At 52.5% G+C, this 14938-nt stretch overlaps 1 protein-coding gene across 11 annotated transcripts in view; it reads right to left on the bottom strand.

Moving 5' to 3' along the window:
- Positions 1-14938, bottom strand: part of LOC119969593 (polycomb group protein ASXL1-like) — a 134926-nt gene that overhangs the window by 38602 nt on the left and 81386 nt on the right. The gene's annotated exons all lie outside the window — the stretch shown is intronic.

The raw sequence follows: 14938 nt of genomic DNA, 5'->3' as shown, positions 1-14938 counted from the left end.
CTGAGCTGGCAGTCTATTTTACTTTGAGTGAAGCACTTTTTTCCCTATTCTTTCATCGCTGGAAAGGCCAAGATTTGTTATTCAGCCCTAATTGTCCTCAGGGAGGAGCTAATTAACCTCTCAGTGCTGTAAGGAAATTCTAGGAATTTGCCTGAGCAATAGTGGTATAGATCCAAGTCAGGACGATGTGCGGCTCAGATGGGAAGCTACTGGTGGTTGTGTTCCCATGCATCTGCTACCTTTGTGGAGGTCGCAAGTTGGAAGGTGTTGTTGAAGGAACCTTTGGGAGTTGCTGCATTGCATCTTTTAGATGGTCCACACTGCTGCCACTGTGCGCTGGTAGCCAGTGGATTGAACGTTTAAGGTGGTGGATGGGGTACTGACCAAACGGGCTTTGTCCTGGATGGTGTCAAACTTGAGTGCTGGAGCTGTACTCAACCAGGCAAGTGGGGAGTATTCCCATGGGCAGCACGGTAGCATTGTGGATAGCACAATCGCGTAACAGCTCCACGGTCCCAGGTTCGATTCCGGCTTGGGTCACTGTCTATGCGGAGTCTGCACATCCTCCCCGTGTGTGCGTGGGTTTTCTCCAGGTGCTCCGGTTTCCTCCCACAGTCCAAAGATGTGCAGGTTAGGTGGATTGGCCATGATAAATTGCCCTTAGTGTCCAAAATTGCCCTTAGTATTGGGTGGGGTTACTGGGTTACAGGGATAGGGTGGAGGTGTTAACCTTGGGTAGGGTGCTCTTTCCAGGAGCAGGTGCAGACTCGATGGGCCGAATGGCCTCCTTCTGCACTGTAAATTGTATGATGATGATTCGACTACACTCCGAACTTAAGCCTTGTAGATGCTGGACAGACTTTGGGGAATTAGGAGGCAAAATACACGCCACAGAACAGACATGACAACATGAATATTTGGTTGAGAAAATGTCTAATTTCCTGATTCTTATGTTATAGGAATATAACATTTATCTTGGGGATTGAAGAAATAAGATAATGGAAGCAGCTGGTTTGCGAGTCTGGTAAATGCACTTAATGATTGTATTTCACCCCTGGAGCTCGAGGGAGCGCACAGAGTGATGGCCAGGAGGCCCAAGGCAGGTGAGCCCCCGAGGGCGGTGCTGGTGCGGTTCCACCGATTCAGTGACCGGGAGTGTGTGCTGCGCTGGGCCAAGAGAGGAGCAGTAAATGGGAGAATTTGGTAGTGAGGATCTACCAGGACTGGAGTGCGGAGGTGGCTAAGCGGCGGGCCGGGTTCAACCGGACGAAGGCGGTGCTTCATGCTAAGCAGGTCAGGTTTGGAATGCTGCAGCCTGCGCGCCTGTGGGTGACATACAAGGACCGGCACCATTACTTCGAGTCCCCGGAGGAGGCGTGGGCCTTTGTACAGGCGGAGAAGCTGGACTCGAACTAGGGTCTGGGGACATACTATGGCCGGCGTTGTTTCCGCTGTGGCTGTTTTGTTCCAACTGTCAACTTTTTCAACTTCGACATGTGTGTTATGTATGCTGGTTTTCTGTTTGCTCTGGTTACGGGTGGGTTTGTTTGTTGGGCATGGTTGTGGGGTAGGTGGGGAGTGTTGGGGGTTTGTGTTCTATATGTTCTCTTCTGTACGGGGCTGGGGATTGAGGGGAAACTGGATTTTGGGGAACTGCGTCAGAAGGGTGGGGTGTGGCAGTGTGAAAGCGCGGGCTTTCCTCTGGTTTCCCGCGCTGCGGGGCAGGGGGGGTGGAGCTTGCGGTGGGGGCGGGGCCTCTGCGGGTCTTTTTTCCCGCGCTGCAGCAATGCCAAGGAGGTGTGGCAAGAGGGGGATGACCCCAAGCCGGGAGGGGATAGGTTTTGGCGGGAGCTGCCGGGGTCAGCAGAAGTCAGCTGACTCACGGAAGTACCATGGAGGGTGCGTCGCGGCTAGGAGGGGTCCTAGCCTGGGGGGGGTGGGGAGATACCGGGTTGCTGCTGGAACGACTAGGAAGGAGCCGATGGGGGCCGGGGGGGAAGAGGAGAGGCGCTATCGCCATGGGGAACGGGTCGAGCGGGGTGTGCTGGCCTGGGGCGAACATCTGCCAAGCTATGGCTAGTCGGCGGGGGAGGGGGGCGGGTTGCCCTCTGATCCGGCTGATTACCTGGAACGTGAGGGGGCTGAACAGGCCGGTTAAGAGAACCAGGGTGTTCTCCCATCTAAGGGGGTTGAAGGCGGACGTGGCTATGCTCCAGGAGACCCACCTGAAGGTGGCGGACCAGGTCCGTCTGAGGAAGGGGTAGGTGGGGCAGGTTTATCATTCAGGATTGGACACGAAGAACCGGGGGGTGGCGATTCTAGTGGGGAAGAGGGTGGCGTTTGAGGCGGCTGAGGTGGTGTCGGACAAGGAGGGCAGATATATCATGGTGAGGGGTAGGCTGCAGGGAGAGAAGGTGGTGCTGGTGAACGTATATGCCCCGAATTGGGATGATGCTGGCTTCATGAGGCGATTGTTGGGCCGCATCCCGGACCTGGAGGCAGGGGGCCTGATCATGGGGGGAGATTTTAACACAGTGCTGGATCCCACACTGGACCGGTCCAGTTCAAGGACGGGTAGGAGACCGGCGGCGGCCAAAGTGCTGAGGGGATACATGGACCAGATGGGAGGGGTGGATCCCTGGAGGTTTGGGAGACCGAGAGCGCGGGAGTATTCCTTTTTCTCTCACGTCCATAGGGTTTATTCCCGGATAGACTTTTTTGTCCTGAGCAGGGGATTGATCCCGAGTGTGCAGGATGCTGAGTATTCGGCCATAGCGATTTCGGACCATGCCCCGCACTGGCTTGATCAGGAGATGGGGGAGGCACGGGACCAGCGCCCGCTCTGGCGCCTGGATGTGGAGATGCTGGCGGAGGAGGAGGTGTGTAAGAGGGTTCGGAGAAGCATTGAGGGGTATCTGGATACCAATGATACGGGGGAGGTTCAGGTGGGGATGGTCTGGGAGGCTCTGAAAGCAGTGATCCGGGGGGAGCTGATCTCCATCCGGGCCCACAGGGAAAGGTGGGAGAGGTAGGAGAGGGAGAGACTGGTGGGAGAGCTTCTGGAGGTGGACAGGAGATATGCGGAGGCAACGGAGGAAGGGTTGCTGGGAGAACGGCGCAGGTTGCAGGCCAATTTTGACTTGTTGACCACCAGAAAGGCGGAGACACAGTGGAGGAGGGCGCAGGGCGTAGTATACGAGTATGGAGAGAAGGCGAGCAGGATGTTGGCGCATCAGCTCCGTAGGCGAGATGCGGCTAGGGAAATTGGGGGAGTGAAGGATGGGGGTGGAAATGTAGTGCAGAAGGGGACAGAAGTAAACGGGGTCTTTAGGGACTTTTACGATGGATTGTACCGGTCGGAACCTCCGAGGGGGAGAGAGGGGATGGAGAGCTTCATGAACAGGCTATGTTTCCCAAGGGTTCAAGAGAGGCTGGGGGCGCCAATAGAGTTGGAGGAGCTAGTCAGGGGGATCGGGCAAATGCAGTCAGGTAAGGCCCCGGGGCCGGATGGGTTCCCGGCAGAATTTTACAAAAAATATGCAGACCTGGTGGCCTGGTGGGTCCCCTGCTGGTGCGAACTTTCAATGAGGCGTGGGGGGGCTTTGCCCCCGACGATGTCACGGGCACTGATCTCTTTGATCCTAAAACGGGATAAGGACCCCTTGCAGTGCGGATCATATAGGCCTATCTCGCTCCTTAGCGTAGACGCTAAGTTGTTGGCGAAGATCCTGGCTACCAGGATAGAGGATTGTGTGCCAGAGGTAATTCATGAAGATCAGACAGGATTTGTCAAGGGGCGGCAGCTCAACACGAATGTGCGGAGACTGCTCAATGTTATCATGATGCCAGCAGTGGAGGGGGAGGCGGAGATAGTGGTGGTGCTGGACGCAGAGAAAGCGTTTGATAGAGTTGAGTGGGGGTACCTGTGGGAGGTGCTGGAGAGGTTTGGATTTGGGGAGGGATTCATCAAATGGGTGAGGCTGCTTTACGCGGCTCCGATGGTGAGTGTAGTCACAAATGGAAGATCGGAGTATTTTAGGCTTTATCGTGGGACCAGGCAGGGGTGTCCCCTGTCCCCCCTGCTCTTTGCACTGGCGATTGAACCGCTGGCCATGGCGTTGAGGGAGTCAGGGAAGTGGAGGGGTCTGGGGTGGGGAGGAGCACCGGGTATCGCTGTATGCGGACGACCTGCTGTTATATGTGGCGGACCCAGAGGGGGGAATGCCGGGGGTGATGGAGCTGTTAGCGGAATTTGGGGGCTTCTCGGGCTATAAGCTGAACTTAGGAAAGAGCGAGGTATTTGTAGTGCACCCGGGAGATCAGGAGGAGGGAATTGGGAGGCTCCCCTTCAGGAGGGCAGTGAAGAGTTTCAGGTACCTGGGGGTGCAGGTGGCCAGGAGTTGGGGGGCTCTTCATAAGCTTAACTTCACAAGACTAGTGGAACAGATGGAGGAGGAATTTAAAAGGTGGGACGTGGTGCCGCTATCGCTGGCGGGCAGAGTGCAATCCGTCAAAATGACAGTTCTCCCGAGGTTAGAACATAGAACAGTACAGCACAGAACAGGCCCTTCGGCCCTCAATGTTGTGCCGAGCAATGATCACCCTACTCAAACCCACGTATCCACCCTATACCCGTAACCCAACAACCCCCCCTTAACCTTACTTTTTTAGGACACTACAGGAAATTTAGCATGGCCAATCCACCTAACCCGCACATCTTTTGGACTGTGGGAGGAAACCGGAGCACCCGGAGGAAACCCACGCACACACGGGGAGGACGTGCAGACTCCACACAGACAGTGACCCAGCCGGGAATCGAACCTGGGACCCTGGAGCTGTGAAGCATTTATGCTAACCACCATGCTACCATGCTGCCTTGTTCCTCTTCCAGTGCTTGCCCATCTTTATCCCTAGGGCCTTTTTTAAAAGGGTGACCAGCAGCATCATGGGATTTGTTTGGGCGCATGGCACCCCGAGGGTGAAGAGGGTCTTCTTGGAGCGGAGTAGAGATGGGGGGGGCTGGCGTTGCCCAACCTCTCGGGGTACTACTGGGCGGCCAACGTGTCGATGGTGCGTAAGTGGGTGATGGAGGGGGAGGGGGCAGCATGGAAACGGATGGAGAGAGCGTCCTGTGGGGATACGAGCCTGGGGGCCCTGGTAACGGCGCCGTGGCCGCTCCCTCCCACGAGGTATACCACGAGTCCGGTGGTGGCGGCTACCCTCAAGATTTGGGGGCAGTGGAAGCGACATAGGGGAGAAGTGGGGGGCTCGATGGAGGCTCCGTTAAGGGGGAACCATAGGTTCGTCCCGGGGAACATGGATGGGGGATTTCGGGGATGGTATAGAGAGGGCATTAGACAACTGAGGGACCTGTTTATCGACGGAAGGTTTGCGAGCCTGGGAGAGTTGGAGGAGAAATTTGGGCTCCCGCCGGGAAACATGTTTAGATATCTGCAGGTAAAGGCATTTGCTAGACGGCAGGTGGAGGGATTCCCTGCGCTCCCCGCGAGGGGGGTGAGTGACAGGGTGCTCTCGGGGGTCTGGGTCGGGGAGGGGAAGATATCCGATATCTACAAGCTTATGCAGGAGGTGGAAGAGGCGTCAGTAGAGGAGCTGAAAACGAAGTGGGGGGGGGAACTGGAGGAACAGATCGAAGACGGGACATGGGCTGATGCCCTGGAGGGGGTAAATTCTTCCTCATCGTGTGCGCGGCTTAGCCTCATCCAATTCAAGGTGCTGTATAGGGCCCACATGACTGGGACGAGGATGAGTAGGTTCTTTGGGGGTGAAGATAGGTGTGTCAGGTGCTCGGGGAGTCCAGCGAACCATGCCCATATGTTCTGGGCATGCCCGGCATTGGAGGAGTTCTGGAAGGGGGTGGCGAGGACGGTGTCAAGGGTGGTGGGATCCAGGGTCAAGCCAGGATGGGGACTCGCGATCTTTGGGGTTGGGGTAGAGCCGGGAGTGCAGGAGGCGAAAGAGGCCGGTGTGCTGGCCTTTGCGTCCCTAGTCGCCCGGCGAAAGATTTTGCTACAGTGGAAGGACGCGAGGCCCCCAAGCGTGGAGACCTGGATCAATGACATGGCGGGCTTCATTAAGCTTGAGAAGGTTAAATTCGCCCTGAGAGGATCGGTGCAAGGGTTCTTTAAACGGTGGTAACCTTTCCTCGACTTTCTGGCTCAACGATAGGGTACTGGGACAGTAGCAGCAGCAACTTGGGGGGGGGGGGGGGGGGGGGGGGGAAGAGAGACGTTGATTATGTTGGCTTATTTTATTTAAATTTGATTTATTTAATTTTAATTTATGGTTAAGTTCTCTTGTTGGGGGGGGGGTGGGGGGTGTGAGATACATGTGATGTTACGGTATGGGGGGGAATTGTGGGTGTTATGGGGCTGCTAGTTGCATATTACTGCTTTTTGCTATACTTGTTGTTATATTTTTATATTTTCTGTAAAAAATTCCAATAAAAATTATTTTTTTAAAAAAATGATTGTATTTCAAAGGGTGGCCTGTGTGTATTATGTTGGCCAAAGTTGGAAGTAGGAAAGCAATAAACAAGGGGTGGCCCCCTTCAAGTGGAGAGGAGCTGCCTACAGTTGTGTCCGTAAGGGATTTAAAGTAATCATGTTATTTCCCCAAAATTGAATGATAGGAAAGCAGTTGGCAACAAGCGAACATCTTAAAGTTTCCATATTATTTTAAGAGCAAAAGACATGTTTGGAAATGGAGATAATTATTTGGATCTCTCTGGAGCATTGCAGGTGTGACACATTGCCTTGAAGGTAGATTGCAAGGAGTTATTTTGGTTAGATTTTATCTAGGTGCTTTCTCACAGAAACAGTCATTTGGAGTCTGGAGGCATCTTTGAGGAGCAGAAAGAGAAATCTGCCAGGAGCTGTAGACCAAAAGCAAAGGGATTTTGCACACAACAGTGTTTTCCGATGAGGAGTCACTAAGTAAGAATGAATACAATGATGCCCGTTCAATAGCTGGGACATCCGCAATTGAAGGGCTTAAGGAGAGTTGGAGGGACATCTAGCCAGATGTCAGTAGAAGGATCACAAGGAATCTCTGACCTCAGACGCACCCTGCGCAGAATCCCAGGAGTTGTGGCACACCATGATTTTAACCCAGGAGAAGCAAGAACTGTTAAGATCCGGTAAAGTATATGGGACTTGGGTAGAAATAAAACTAGGACACTAGTGTCTCAATTAGATTTCTGGGTTTATAGAATAAGTGTTTATGAAATACTGTTATGTTTGTAACAGTTTCTCTTTTTTTTTTAAAAAGATACTTTATTCTAAACATATTCAACATAATACACAACCTTAACATCCAACAGATTATACAACTCGTACATTCTCCCACATTTATTACTGCCCCTCCCTGCCCTCCCCACAACAACAGCTCCTCAAATATAGCCAATAACGCCCTCCACTGTACCTCCTCCGACCCCCTAAGGGCAAATTTGATTCTCTCCAACCTGAGAAACTCGTACAAGTCTCCCAACCACACCGCAATCCCCGGTGGAGTGGCTGCCCTCCAATTAAAAAGTATCCATCGCCAAACAAACAGCAGCCCCGAGATTAACGCATCTACTTTCCGAAAAAAGGCCTTGGGGAGGAAAATCGTAAACACAAACATGAATCTTGGGAGTATGTTCATCTTCACTGCACCCTCCCTACCAATATCAGGTGCAGCGCATCTCACTTTTTTAGGTCCCCCTTAACCTCCTCCACAAACCTGTCAAATTCCACTTGTGCATCGTGGCCCACTCATGCGTTACCTGAATCCCCAGGTACCAGAACTGCTCCCTTGCCACCTTAAATGGCAGTGCCCCCAGGTTCGCCTCGCCCTGCTGCATTCACTGGGAGACCTCACTTTCCCTTGCATTCAATTTATAGCACGATAAGGCTCCAAATCTCTCCAGTAGGCCCATGATTCTGCCCATGCTTTCTAACGGGTCAGTCACAAACAGCAACAGGTTATCGCCATACAATGACACCCGATGCCCCCGCAATCCTCTGCCATTCAACTGAGGCCCTAAGTGCCATTGCCAAAGGCTCCATCGCCAATGCAAACATTTGGAGAGACAGTGGACATCCCTATCTCGTACCTCTGTGCAGCCTAAAATACACAGAGTTAGTCTCATTCATCCGTGTACTTGCCATGGGGGACGCATACAGCATCCAAACTCATGCCACAAACCTCGGTCCGAACCCAAACCTCCCCAGGATTTCAAGCAAATACCTTCATTCCACCAAGTCAAGAGCCTTCTCTGCATCCATTGACACAATCATCTCCAACACTCTCCCTCTGACAGAGTCATAATTACGTTTAATGACCCCCTAATATTACTAGAGAGCTGCCTCCTCTTCACAGGCACGTTTGATTCTCCGAGACGACCTCCAGCACACACACCCGTCCAACCTTCTCACCAATACCTTTGCCAGGATTTTCACATCTGTATTCGGCAGTGAGACAGGCCTACAGCAGGATTTTTCTAACTTTCTGCCCAGATCATTTTTACCAACCGGCCATCCTTCAGGACCCATGCCGGCCAACCTTCGCAACCCAGCATTTTCACTTACCTTTAATGGGACAGGTAAGCCTGCTTGGTCCTCACGATGCCACTCGCTTTGTTATTCTGTGTTACAATTCTGATAATGAATTCAGTTGATGATTTAAGATCTCACTGCATCCGCTCAAAAAACTTTCATTTGGACTTCCGGTGGCGGCTATGAAAGAGTGAGTCGCACATTTGGTGGCTCCCGCTTGGGTCGGACTTTTGGACCTTTTCCCCTGATTTTCTACTGGACTTGAATTGTAAAACTGGTGAGAGGCAATTGTGTACTGAATTCCCACATCGGTGCATGGAGAGAAGGACCAGAAGTGCTCGTAAAGGCAGAAACAGAAAGACAGCTGAAGCTGTAGCAGGAGACAGCATGGCGGAGGACCGGACCTCTGGTTTGTCGACCCAGCGGTCAATGGAGCAGCTGATGCAAGTTATTCAGGAAGGCTTTGCTAAGCAGAAACGGGACTGCTTGGACCCGATAAAAGAGTCAATTGAGCGGCTGGAGCTTAGATTGGACCGTCAAGATTGGGCGATCCAGTAGGCAGATAAGGCACTGGCTGAGCAGGAGGAACATCAAACTGCGGTGGAGTTGGAGGTGGGGATGCTGAGAGACCAGCAGCAGAAGCTCCTGGAGAAGGTAGAGGACCTAGAGAATAGGTCCCGCCGGCAGAACTGGAGAACCGTTGGGCTCCCGGAGGGGTCTGAAGGAGCGGACGCTGGGGCATACATCGCGAACATGTTTAAGAAGCTGCTGGGGGATGGGGCATTCTCCCGGCCCTTGGAGATGGACAGGGCTCACAGAGCACTCGCAAGAAAGTCGTGAACACACGGGCAATGGTGGTGAGATTCCACAGGTACTTGGATGCACGTGAGAGTAGAAGGAGAACTCTTTCACCCTCGGCTGCCCAAATATCCATGGATCCACACACCCCCTTCCCCTCTGCAGTAGGCCAAGCAGACACGGAGCTGTAAGTGGGACAACTGTATCCTGTGGGTTTACCAAGACCGGAGTGTGGAGGTGGCCAGGAGAAGAGCAGGCTTCAAACAGATTAGGTTGATCGTTTTATAAGAAAAAGGTGAAGTTCGGACTCTTGTATCCGGCCCGTGTCTGGGTCACGCACGAGGAACAGCACTTTTATTTCAAGTCCCCGGGAAAAGGAAAGGACTAGCGGTGGACTGAGAACTTTTGCACTTTGCTGCAAAGTTCATGTTTTTTTTGTTTTTCTGTTCTTTTTTAAAAAAAGTTTCTCGTTTTTTGTTTTGTGGGAGCTGTTTGTAATGCCTTTTGCATTGATTTGGGACCAGCGGCAGAGTTGAGTGAGTTAAGGTCTTCATTTGCACTGTTGAGGGATGGAGGTGTGCTTGTTTAGAGCGGTGTTTTTCTGTCGAGCAATTGTGTGGGGATTGTTTAATGTTGGAGTATGTTTGAATGAGCGGGGGAACAATAGGTGGGAGACTATCCAGCGCCAGGGATGGGGGCCACCAAGCTAGCTGGGCGGGCTAGCTCACGGAAACGCAGTGGGGGTGTGTGCATATATTCGGTTTATTAAAGGGGTTGGGTTACAGAGGAGAAGGGGGTGTGTGGATCCATGGAGATTTGGGCAGTCGAGGGTGAAGGAGTTCTCCTTCTACTCTCACGTGCATACAGTGTACTCCCGGATTGATTTCTTTATTTTGAGCAGGGCCTTACTGGCAGGGGTGGTGGTCACGGGGTACTCGGCGATCACAATCTCAGACCATGCTCTGCACTGGGTTGACCTGCAGGTTAGTAAAGACAGTAACCAGCACCCGCACTGGAGGTTAGATGTGGGACTTTTGGCTGACGAAAGGGTGTGTGAGTGGCTGAGGAATTGTATTCAGAACTACCTGCAGGTCAACGACACGGGGGAAATTTCAGCAGCGGTGGTCTGGGAAGCACTGAAGGCGGTGGTCAGAGGGGAACTGATCTTGATATGGGTCCATACGGAGAAGGTGAACAGGGCAGAGACGGACCGACTGGTAAAGGAGATACTACAGATTGATGGGAGTTATGCGGAGACCCCAGAGACAGGGCTTTTAAGGGAACGGCAGAGGCTACAGACAGAGTTCGGCTTGTTAACCACAGGGAGGGCGGTGGACGAGGGGGTGATCTATGAGTATGGAGAGAACGGCAGCAGAATGCTTGCACAGCAGCTCCCTCTAGAAAGAGGGAGGCAGCCAGAGAGATAGGGAAAGTAAATGACGGAGATGGGAACCTGGTTGGAGATTCAGCAGGGGTGAATAAGGCGTTTAGGGATTTCTACAGTAGGCTGTCTAGGTCGGACCGCCCTCCGGTGCTGGAGGGGGTGAGAGACTGCTTGGAGGGGCTGAATTTCCCAACGGTGTACAGAGAGCTGGTAGAAAGGCTGGGGGCCCTGATCGGATTGGAAGTGGAGGGTCTGAAGGCCATGCAGTCGGGTAAAGCCCCCGGCACCGTACGTGTACCCACTGGAGTTTTATTAAAAGTTCTCTGGGATATCGATGAAAAAGAAGAAGACGACAAAGACGACGACGAAGAAGAAAATGAAGACGAAGAAGAAAGAAGAAATTGCTTATTGTCACAAGTAGGCTTCAAATGAAGTTACTGTGAAAAGCTCCTAGTTGCCACATTCCGGCGCCTGTTCAGGGAGGCTGAAGACTGAGGGGTGCTGCCCCCGACGATGTCACAGGCCATGATTTTGCTGATTCTGAAGCGGGACAAGAACACGGAGCTGTGTGGGTCCTACAGGCCAATATCCCTGTTGAATGTGGATGATAATTGCTGGCCGAAATTTTGTCCTCCAGGATTGAGGATTGTGTTCCGGACGTTATTGGGGAGGACCAGACGGGGTTTGTTAAGGGTAGGCAGTTGGTGGCCAATGTAAGAAGGTTGTTAAACGTGATCATGGTGCCCCCGGAAGGTAGGGAGGTGGAGGTAGTGATCGCAATGGATGCAGAAAAGGCTTTTGATCGGGCAGAATGGGATTATCTGTGGGTACTGGGACGGTTCGGATTTGGGCGGGGCTTTATTGACTGGGTCAGGTTGCTGTATCAGACTCCTGTGGCAAGCATATGGACGAATAAGACAACATCGGAGTATTTTAGACTGCACCGGGGGGGACGAGACAGAGATGCCCCCTTTCCCCACTGTTGTTCGCCAGCTATAGAGCCGTTGGCAATTGCTCTAAGAGACTCAAGGAGCTGGTCTGGGGTGGGGGGGGGGGGGGGGGGGGGGGGCACAGAGTCTCGCTCTATGCAGACGGCCTGCTTCTGTATGTATCGGACCCAATGGAGGGGATGGAAGCAATCAATCAATCATGAGGATTCTAGGGGAATTTGGCCGGTTTTCGGGGTATAAGCTGGGGTATGGGGGAAAGTGGGGGAAAGTGAGATGTTTGCGTTGCAGGCGAGGGGACAAGAGATGTGATTGGGGGAGCTGCCGTTTAGATTAGTAGGGGGAAGCTTTAGGTATCTAGGCATTCAAGTGGCGCGGGAATGGGACCGGCTGCATAAATTAAATCTGGCCTGACTAGTAGATCAAATGAAGGCAGATTTTCGGAGGAGGGACGCGCTTGTCACTGGCTGGGAGGATGCAGACGGTGAAGACGACGGTCCACCCGAGATTCCTGTTCGTGTTTCAATGTCTCCCTATCTTTATTCCACGATCCTTTTTTAAACGGGTCAACAAATTCATCACTGGCTTTGTTTGGGCGGGCAAGACCTCACGTGTAAGGACGGTAATGCTTGAGCGGAGTCGAGGAGAGAGCGGGCTGGCGCTGCCAAATTTTAGTAACTATTACTGGGCAGCGAATATAGCCATGATCAGGAAGTGGGTGGTGGGGGAGGGGTCGGCATGGGAGCATATGGAGGCGGCTTCAAGCAAGGGCACCAGTCTGGTTGCGTTGGTAACTGTGCCTCTGCCATTCCCGCCGGCACAGTACTCCACCAGCCCCGTGGTGGTGGCGGTCCTGAGAGTCTGGGGTAATGGAGGAGACATGTGGGAGCAGAGGGAGCATCGGTCTGGTCCCCAATCTGTAATAATCACCGGTTTGCCTCGGGAAGTATGGATGGGGGTGTTCCGGATATGGCGGAAAGCAGGGATTGAGGGGATGGGAGATATGTTTATAGAGGGGAGCTTTCCGAATACAAGGGCGCTGGAGGAGAAGTTTGGGTTGGCGAGGGGAAACAAATTCAGGTATCTGTAGGTGCAGGACTTCCTACGTAAACAGATGTCAACCTTCCCGCTCCTACTGCTAAGGGGGATTCAGGACAGGGTAGTTTCCAGAGGGTGGGTAGGAGAAGGGAGCGTCTCTGACATTTACAAGGAATTATGGGGTCACAGGAGACGCAGACAGAGGAGCTGAAGCGTAAGTGGGAGGAGGAGCTGGGAGGAGAGATAGAGGATGGTCTATGGGCAGACGCGTTGAGTAGAGTCAACGCGTCCGGAACATGTGCCAGGCTCAGCCTGATGCAATTCAAAGTCATTCATCGGGCTCACATGACAGTGACCCGGATGAGCAGATTCTTTGGGATGGAAGACAGGTGTGCAAAATGTGCGGGAGGACCAGCAAACCATGTCCACATGTTCTGGACATGCCCGAAGCTTAGGGGATTTTGGCAGGGGTTTACAGATGTCATGTCCATGGTGTTAAAAACAAGGGTGGCACTGAGTCCAGAGGTGCCGATTTTCGCGGTCGACCCGAGAATTCAGGAGAAGAGGCAGACATTCTGGCCTTTGCTTCCCTGGTAGCCCGGAGATGGATACTATTAGCTTGGCGGGACTCAAAGCCCCCAAAGTCGGAGACCTGGCTATCGGGCATGGCTAGCTTTCTCTGTTTGGAGAAAATCAAGTTTGCCTTGAGAGGGTCACTGTTCGGGTTCGCCCGGAGGTGGCAACCGTTCGTCGACTTCTTCGCGGAAAATTAATCGTCAGCAGAAGAGGGGGGTTAGTTTAGCTTAGAGTAGGGGGTTAATAAAGATGAGACCTGTAAGGGACGGAGACGGCTTTTGCACTATGTTTATAGTTTCATGTACATTATTTATGTTGTTGTTGTTGTTGTTATGATACCAAAAATACCTCAATATAATGTTTATTTAAAAAACTTTCATTTGACAGTGCTTCCCTGCATATAATACACTTCGAATCTAGAATCTTGATTTACAGTGGCACAATTAAGAACCCATACCTCAAGTAATCATCTTACAGGCCCTGGAGTTCACACCAGCACTGTAGGCAGCTGCAAAATGGAGGAATCTCCCTCGCGTTCAGAACACGTGACATCAGTGTACTGGGCACATGACCTGCTCTCTGCTGACACTCCCGGTGGGTGGATTCGTTTGTTTGCTTAAAAAAAAAGAACTGGCCCTGGACAGCTCGCTGACACCATCACCTCCCTTAGCTCTAACAGCTCCTCCAGTGCCCGCTTCTTCCCCTGCTCCAACTCCAGCCCATCTAAAAACCAACCCATATCAGCACCACCACCTCGTGCTCGGCCCTATACAGTCCCTCGTAAAAAGCCTTGAACATCTAATTTATCTCCCGGATCAGACAACACGCCCCCCTCCCCTGTCCCCCCTCCCGCCACCCCATCCTCTCCATTTCCCTCGCCGCTGCCGGTCATCGTAGCTGATGGGCCAGCATGTAACTCACCTTCGCCCCATACTCGTACTGTACCCCCATACTAGACACCCTGCCCTTCCTGTTGTCAACCGATCAAACTGCCCCTACAACTTCTTTCTTTCCACCAACAACTCTTTTGTGGGGGCCACAGGAGTACTTCCTATCCATCTTGTCCAACAGTCGCCAATGCTCCTCCCTCCCCATCCTATCCTTATGGGCTTCGAACAAAATAATTCCCCCCCCAGACCATCGCCTTCAACCCCTCCCAAAACATGGCCACCATATGTCCCCATTCTGATTCAGCTTTGCCACTGCCACTTTCTCACAAAATTCTTGTCTGCCAAAAGCCCCGAATCAAACATCCACCCCGGCCTCTGTGCCTGACACAAACAAAGTCCACATATAGATATTGCGGGGTGTGGTCTGAAATCATGATTCCCACATATTCCCCACCTGCCACCCCCATCAACACTGTCCTGCTCACCACAAAAAAGTCAATCCGGGAATATACCCTATACGCATGCGGGAAGCAGTACTCCCTCGCTCCCAGATGTCCATGGATCCGCCATCCCCATCCTCTCCATAAAACCTCCCAGCTCTTATGCCATTGTAGACCTGCCCATCGGCTTAGGGCTTCAGCTCATAAAATCCCACAGTGCAGAAGACCTATCCACCCTTGGCTCCAATACACAACCTTAACCTCACCTGATCTTTCACATACGTCCAGTACACTGATGTCACATGTT

The sequence above is a fragment of the Scyliorhinus canicula genome, chromosome 7, assembly GCF_902713615.1.
Source record: "Scyliorhinus canicula chromosome 7, sScyCan1.1, whole genome shotgun sequence".
Classification (NCBI taxonomy): domain Eukaryota; kingdom Metazoa; phylum Chordata; class Chondrichthyes; order Carcharhiniformes; family Scyliorhinidae; genus Scyliorhinus; species Scyliorhinus canicula.
The sequence above is the reverse complement of the archived record's forward strand: the minus strand, read 5'-3'. Positions and strand labels throughout refer to the sequence as shown.